Here is a 7192-nt window from a genome sequence, read left to right on the forward strand (position 1 = left end):
ACAGGAACACTGACATCTCCTGCATACACAGGGCTGCCTATATACGAACACTGACATCTCCTGTGTACACAGGGCTGCCTGTACAGGAACACTGACGTCTGCACACACAGGGCTATCTATGCACGAACGCTGATGTCTCCTGGGGAAAGGAATAAGGGTCCTTACGTAGCTGCAGATATAAGGAATCCTGCAAAAGTAAGAACGAAGGAAGGACAAGGCCACCCTGCAGGACAGGAACTCTGTGTCTAAAGCACAGAGGCTGAGCATGGTCTCCAGGAGCTATAAATAGAGCACTCGCCTTTGGGGAAGAAGAAAGGAAACTGGAGAAGGAAGCAGGAACCGCGTTAGGAAAGTCCTTGCCTTCTGGGTAAAAGCCACCGAAGAGACTAGCCCGAGTGACTTAGTCTGATCCCGGCTTGAAGGGGAGTGGGCTGAGGGGACAGGGTTCCTAGGGCAGAGCTGAACTGTTGTAAGCAATGCTGAGATTTTCAGCCAATACAGTTAAAATCAAGAGTCATCGGGGAAAGGCAATCCAAGGTGTCTAATGAACAGCTGAGCCCAAGGGAGGAGGCCAAAACAGACCATAACACCAGGTTTCTGCTTTGCATGAGTAAGTGGGGGATGGTACCATTTGTAAGAGGAGAAGATCTTCCTGTCCCCAAATATGGATTGCAGACAAGCCTTAAGTGTCCCCACCTCAAGACTTGCCGCATCTAAAACACTCCGTGCAGAAGCTCAACCTCCTATGTCTCAAGTTCTTGGCCCATTCCGAGCCTTTCCCACCCTGCCCCCATCCCCCTCCCACCAGACAGCTGGAGGTCCCTCTAGGTTTGTTTTCCTCCACTCTGCCTCGTTTCCTGGGTCATTTCCCACACCCAGCTCTTCATCAATCCATTTTCCTCCAGCTTTCCCTATTTCTAGTCAGTGAAAACAAAACAGAACTGGACACTGTGCGCATGTGCGTGCGTGCGTGCGTGCGTGCGTGCGTGCGTGTGTGTGTGTGTGTGTCCTCGCACACACGCAGTGTGGGGCAAGCTCTCTACCACCGAGCTGTACACCCCAGCTATTAATCAGTTGCATCAACTATATTTTAAGGAGTAGATAGGCAGGGCATCTAGGCTGTGGGAGCTGTGACTGCCGCTGCTCTCAACACTAGGGACAGGATGCTAGCTGCTCTGGCTATCACAGATCTGTGGCTAGATCCGTGGTGCACCGGGGAAGTTGCTTTTCTCAAAGCTCGTCATCCTCCTTAGGCCTCCTGTGAACTATGGCTCACTCCTCTCTGGTCTGGAGCTACCCGTGACTCATCGTGAGGAGCCTTCTGTGGCTCTCCGGCCCCCGTGCCTATTTACATCCCCACCTTCCGCACTTGTTGCCCGGCTGTCTAGGAGGAGAGCACAGATCTTCCTGCCGCTCCTAGAGTGCCACACCCGCCATTCTCCTCTGACAGTAGCTGTTGGTTGTCCCCTCTTGCCCTGCATCTTCCAACCTGCACATTTTTATTTGACAACACGAGAAATTAAATCATGCACGTGTATCAGACAGTCTTTGTTTCCTTGTGAGTTACCCCTCATAAAGGCGTTTCATCTCTACTGAAAAGGTTTGTTTCATTATGAGTTACCCCAAAACAAAGGGTCCATGATAGGAGGGATACCATTCAGAGCAGGGATAGTAGATTTTGTGTGGCCACTGAGCATAATTGGGAAACAAGGCTTGTAAAGCCAGGCTAGGAGCCCCCTTCTGTCCTCCTTTTCCACATCCGTGTTTGCTTCACCTGCCCAGTTCATCTGACTTTGCCCGAGACAGCTCCCAAGATTACCCAGCCAACCAGAGGAAACAGGTTTTATCTCTTGATTTAAATTCTGAATTTCTCTGGGGGCAGTATTAGCCATCAACTTAGTCAAGATTGGGTGTGGTGGCACATGCCAGTAATTCTAGTACTGAGAGGTCAGGGGCAAGAAGATTGAGAAGTCAGAGGTAACTGGGCTATGTAGGCAATCCAAGCCAGCCTAAGTTCCGTATGAGACCCTCATCTCAAAACACTAAGGGCTGGAGAAGCACCTTGATGGGAGAAAACTTACCTAGTGTCCTGGTTGGGCTCTGTTATTGTTGCTTGTTTGCTTGTTCATTAGTTTTGTCAACTAGATACAAGCTAGAGTCACCTGAAAAGAAGAACCTCAATTAAGAAAATACCACCTTGGGGCTGGAGGGATGGCTCAGTGGTTAAGAGCACCTGGGTTCAATTCCCAGCAGTCACATGACAACTCACAACTGTCTGTAACTCCAGTTCCAGGGGATCTGACACACTCATGCAAACATACATGCAGGCAAAATATCAATAAATATAAAATAAAAATAAGTTTAAAAAAAGAAAAAGAAAATATCTCCATCAGATTGCCTGTAGACAATAGGTCATTTTCTTGGTTGATGTGAAGACCCAGCCCACTGTGGGAGGGGCCATGCCTGGGCAGGAGGTCATGGGATACCTAAGAAAGCAAACCAAGCAAGTCAGTAAGCAGTACTCCTCCATGGCCTCTGATGCAGTTTCTGCCTCCAAGTTCCCACCTCAAGTTCCACTTTGGCTTCCCTCCATGGATGGAGATCTGGGACACATAAGCCGAATAAGCCCTTTGCCCCGCCCCACCCCGTACCAATAAGTAAGAAGATTTGGAGGGGCTGTTAATGAATTCTTTTCACTTTGAGCTCTTGAATATTGCCAGTCCTTGGGCTTCACTTACCAGGGACATAGTAAACATGGAAAGACTTGAATACTCAGAGTCCTCCCCAGTGATGTCCTCCTCGTTCACACTCCTGCCATTACTCATGCACTTGTATGTGTTTACCCACACATATGTGCTCAGCTAATGATGCCAGAAAGAGAGAGAAAACTAAATAAGATACAAGAAACAATGTGTTATTCATCTGCCGGGCATAGCTGTAGAACAGAACCATCTGTATTGTTTACTGGATCTACTGTTCCTTTGTCTCTTCAGGCTGATATGAGAGCCTCACCTGCTGAATCAGAGTTTCCAAGGTCAGAGTCTAAGCATGAGTCTCAGAGTACTGTAAAGAACAGCCTTTGAGCTGAAGCGCAAGGGCTAGCTAAGGGTCCTTCTAGACCTCATAGAAGACCAAGACATTGTAGGTGCTTACTAACTAGAGGTTAGAACAGAAAGAAACATTCAACGTTTAAGACATGGAAGTCAACAGATTGAGGAGGGAAAGCAGGCTTAGGGTTACAGGGCCTAGAGTGAACACTGACAGACTCTGGGTATCTTCCTGTGGGGCCCATACCTAGCAAACATGGCTGTTCCTACTTCCTCTCTAATTGCCTTCCTGGCAGTAAGTACACCGGAAGGAAATTCCCTCTCGGCTCCACTGCAGCTCCGCAGCTCCAAGTCACCCAGTTTCCGAGGATTTGTTCCCTAATTTCCTTCTTTGTTTGCTTTTGTGACGCTGGGAACAGCCATGTTGGTCCACTGCCTCCTCTCTTGATCTGGCTGCAGTCTGTCTGCTCTCTGGCTGTTCTTCTAGAAGTCTCCCTCACCCATAGCTGCCCCCATTTAACTTGTCTTCAGATCCCGGTAACTTCTTCCCAGGTACCAGCTCTGAGTTTACACCTGCCTTCCAATGTCAGGAGCACCGCCATGAGCACCGCCATGGGTGGCGGCTTCATTGCTTGTTTGGATGGTTCCAAATAGCATCTTAATTGGTCTGACTGCCAGCCTCACACTCTCCAATGGAGCCTGTGCTCTGCTACTCAAAGCTATCTTAAAAGCTAATCTCTCCATCACACCAAAGCTCACCGCGGTATCATCCCACTGCTTCCCCAGCAGAGCTCACAGTGTGTCTGACCCACACTCCACCCCACTTCCCTTCTTGTACCACCACCTCTGACCCACAGGTCTCACACCCTGTGGTCATAGCCCACAGACTTAACACACAACCAAAACAAAAGCTGGATGATTTGTATAAGAAAGGAACTACCTAGTATGCTGGTAGGAATCTGTAAGAGTGCTGTGCACTGTGGACAAAAACTAGCAACAGCTCACATCCCCATCCACAGACAAAGGACTGAACAAATTGTGGTACATCTATACAGTGGAATGTCATCCAGCCATTAAGTGAGATCAATAAAGTGGATGAATTACAAAATGTTAGGCTGAATGAAAGAAGCCAGAATATGTCCTTTAGGATCTTATTTCTATGAAATTCTAGAAAGCACAAAACGAATCTATAGTAACTAAAAACGTATCAGCAGTTACCTAGACAGAGAGTGGGCAAAAACTGGCCATAAGAGGGCACAAGGAGAACTTTTGGATAATGGAGATGTTATAAATCTTGGCTGTGCTGGTATATATACAGACGTGGACATTTGTCAAAACTCATCAGAGCCGGTTGTGGTGGCGCATGCCGGTAGGATTTGCTGAAGGAGGCAGAGGCAGGAGGATCACGAGTTCGAGGCCAGCCTGGGCTACACATTGCCGGGCGATGGTGGCGCACGCCTTTAATCCCAGCACTCGGGAGGCAGAGGCAGGCGGATCTCTGTGAGTTCGAGACCAGCCTGGTCTACAGAGCTAGTTCCAGGACAGGCTCCAAAGCCACAGAGAAACCCTGTCTTGAAAAACCAAAAAAAAAAAAACAAAACTCATCAGACTGCACACTTCAAATAGGTACATTTTAATTTATGTAAAACATGGAATTCATATGGTGGTGATGGCACACGCCTTTAATCCCAGCCCTTGGGAGGCAGAGGCAGGTGGATCTCTATGAGTTCAAAGCCAGCCTGGTCTACAGAGCTAGTGCCAAGACAGGCTCCAAAGCTACACAGAGAAACCCTATCTCAAAAAACCAAAACCAAACAAACAAAACAAACAAAAACCATGTGATTCACATAAATGTTTAAATCTTTACGAAGGATCATTAGTAGGATAGCAATCAGGGTTTGAGGTCCTCAGAGGCAGGGACAATGCCCTAACTACAGACCAGAGCTATTTCTGAAGATGCTATGTCTCTGCCACCTACTCCAGATGCCACAACCTGCCCACCACAGCCACAGGAAGCAATACACAGCTCCTACTGCTGCCACTCCTGTCCCCAGTGGGGTCCTGTACAGCTGCTGCTGTTCTTGTCTACAGCTCAAGTCCACATCTAGGGAGAATGTTTCTCCCTGTGTCTGAGGAGGGTAGGAGGGAGAGTGACAGCCATCTTCTGCTTGGTAGTGTCAAGAAAACTGGGTTTTGTGACCTGAAGGACTCCTTGGGTATTCAGGGCATTCAAAGGGCGTTTTTTGTTGTTGTTGTTGTTTTTGTTTTTGTTTTTTTTTTTTGGCAGTGGCAAACGTGAGCTTCAACAACAGGAACTACCTGCAGGACAGAGGTTCAAACTCAAGGTTTCGGCAACCTTGTTTTCTCCTGAGCCTCTCCCTTTAGCTTGCCACGGCCTCTGCTGGATCCTCAAGTGACATTTCCTGTATGCTCGCCTCTGTGGCACAGCCCTTCTTCCTCTTTGCAGGACACCAGTCGTTTAGGATTAGGACACCACCCTGTGACCTCATTCAACCTAAATTCTCTTTAAAGGTCGACCTCTGGACTGCAGGGTGTAACTCTGCAAGGAGTGGTTGCACAGCAATTTGAGGCCCTAGGTTTGCTCCCGGCTTTACCAGCATAGGTCTGCAACAGGATGCCTGTTGCTCAACCTCAGTCTTCTCCAGGAGACCTTCCTGCTGGGGTTGGGCGTCGGATCTGCCCTCCTAATGTCCCTGGTAAGCTTCCATGACTCTGATGGCGTTGTCTGCCTTGATTGCAAATTCAAGGGCAGATGCCGATTGTCTTTGTGTCCTGTGTATAGACAGGGCCTGGTTACAAGTAGATGCTTCTTAGATGGAATATGTATTAGGGTTTTTTTGCCATTTTTTTTAAATCAGGAAACAATAATTGTCTAGAGTAGCAGCTCTCAACCTATGGGGTGTGGCCCCTTTGGAGGTTGAATGACCCTTTCACAGGTGTCTCATATCAGATATCCCGCATATCAGATATCTACATTGCAATTAATTTTGTTTTGTTGGGGTTTTTGGATTTTATTTTTAATTATTTATTATTATTATTGTTGTTATTATTATTTTGTTTTTCAAGGCAGGGTTTCTTTGTGTAGCCTTGGCTGTCCTGGAACTCAATCTGTAGACCAGGCTAGCCCCGAACTCACAAAGATCCACCTGCCTGTGCCTCCTGAGTGCTGGGATTAAAGCCATGTGGTACCACTGTTAATCCCAATGGTGAGAACAAAACCACTGCCACTATTTGGGCCAAATTTGAAGCAAGCTTGATTTTTATTGGGGCACACTCAAGAGTCGGCCAGTGACTGCCTCCTAAGTTGGGTTAAAAAGAGCAGCCCCAAATCTGTCTCTTGGGCCCCCTTTAAGGAGTACAATCACAAGTAGTTTTACAGAAGGGAGACAATAAGGAAATACAAAAAAACTTAAAATTTTTTTGTAGTCACCCACCATGTGATTAGGGAGGAGTTAGGAATGGGGCAGGGTATTTTTCCAGAACAAATAAAGGTCATAGATTGGGAAAGTTCAGGTTCCAAGAAACAGAACAACTCAACTCTCACAGTAAATAGAAACTTATTTTTAAAAACACAGCATAACGGCTCCTGCCTTTTATTTTTATTTTTTTTGTTTTTGTTTTTGTTTTTCGAGACAGGGTTTCTCTGTGGTTTTGGAGCCTGTCCTGGAACTAGCTCTTGTAGACCAGGCTGGCCTCGAACTCACAGAGATCCGCCTGCCTCTGCCTCCCGAGTGCTGGGATTAAAGGCGTGCGCCACCACCGCCCGGCGGCTCCTGCCTTTTAAATGGAGTCAGGCAGGCTCCTCACTGCCACCCAGCTACGTTACGATTTATAACAGTAGCAAAATTACAGTTAAGAAGTAACAGTGGGGGTGCTGGAGAGATGGCTCAGAGGTTAAGAGCATTGCCTGCGCATTGCCTGCTCTTCCAAAGGTCCTGAGTTCAATTCCCAGGACCACATGGTGGCTCACAACCATCTGTAATGAGGTATGGTGCCCTCTTCCGGTCTGCAGGCATACACACAGACAGAATATTGTATACATAATAAATAAATAAATAATTAAAAAAAGAAGTAACAGTGGGGTCACTTTCATGGTTTGGGGTCACCACATGAGGAGCTGTGTT

Source organism: Microtus ochrogaster, chromosome 2, assembly GCF_000317375.1.
Source record: "Microtus ochrogaster isolate Prairie Vole_2 chromosome 2, MicOch1.0, whole genome shotgun sequence".
In the NCBI taxonomy this organism is placed as follows: Eukaryota; Metazoa; Chordata; class Mammalia; order Rodentia; family Cricetidae; genus Microtus; species Microtus ochrogaster.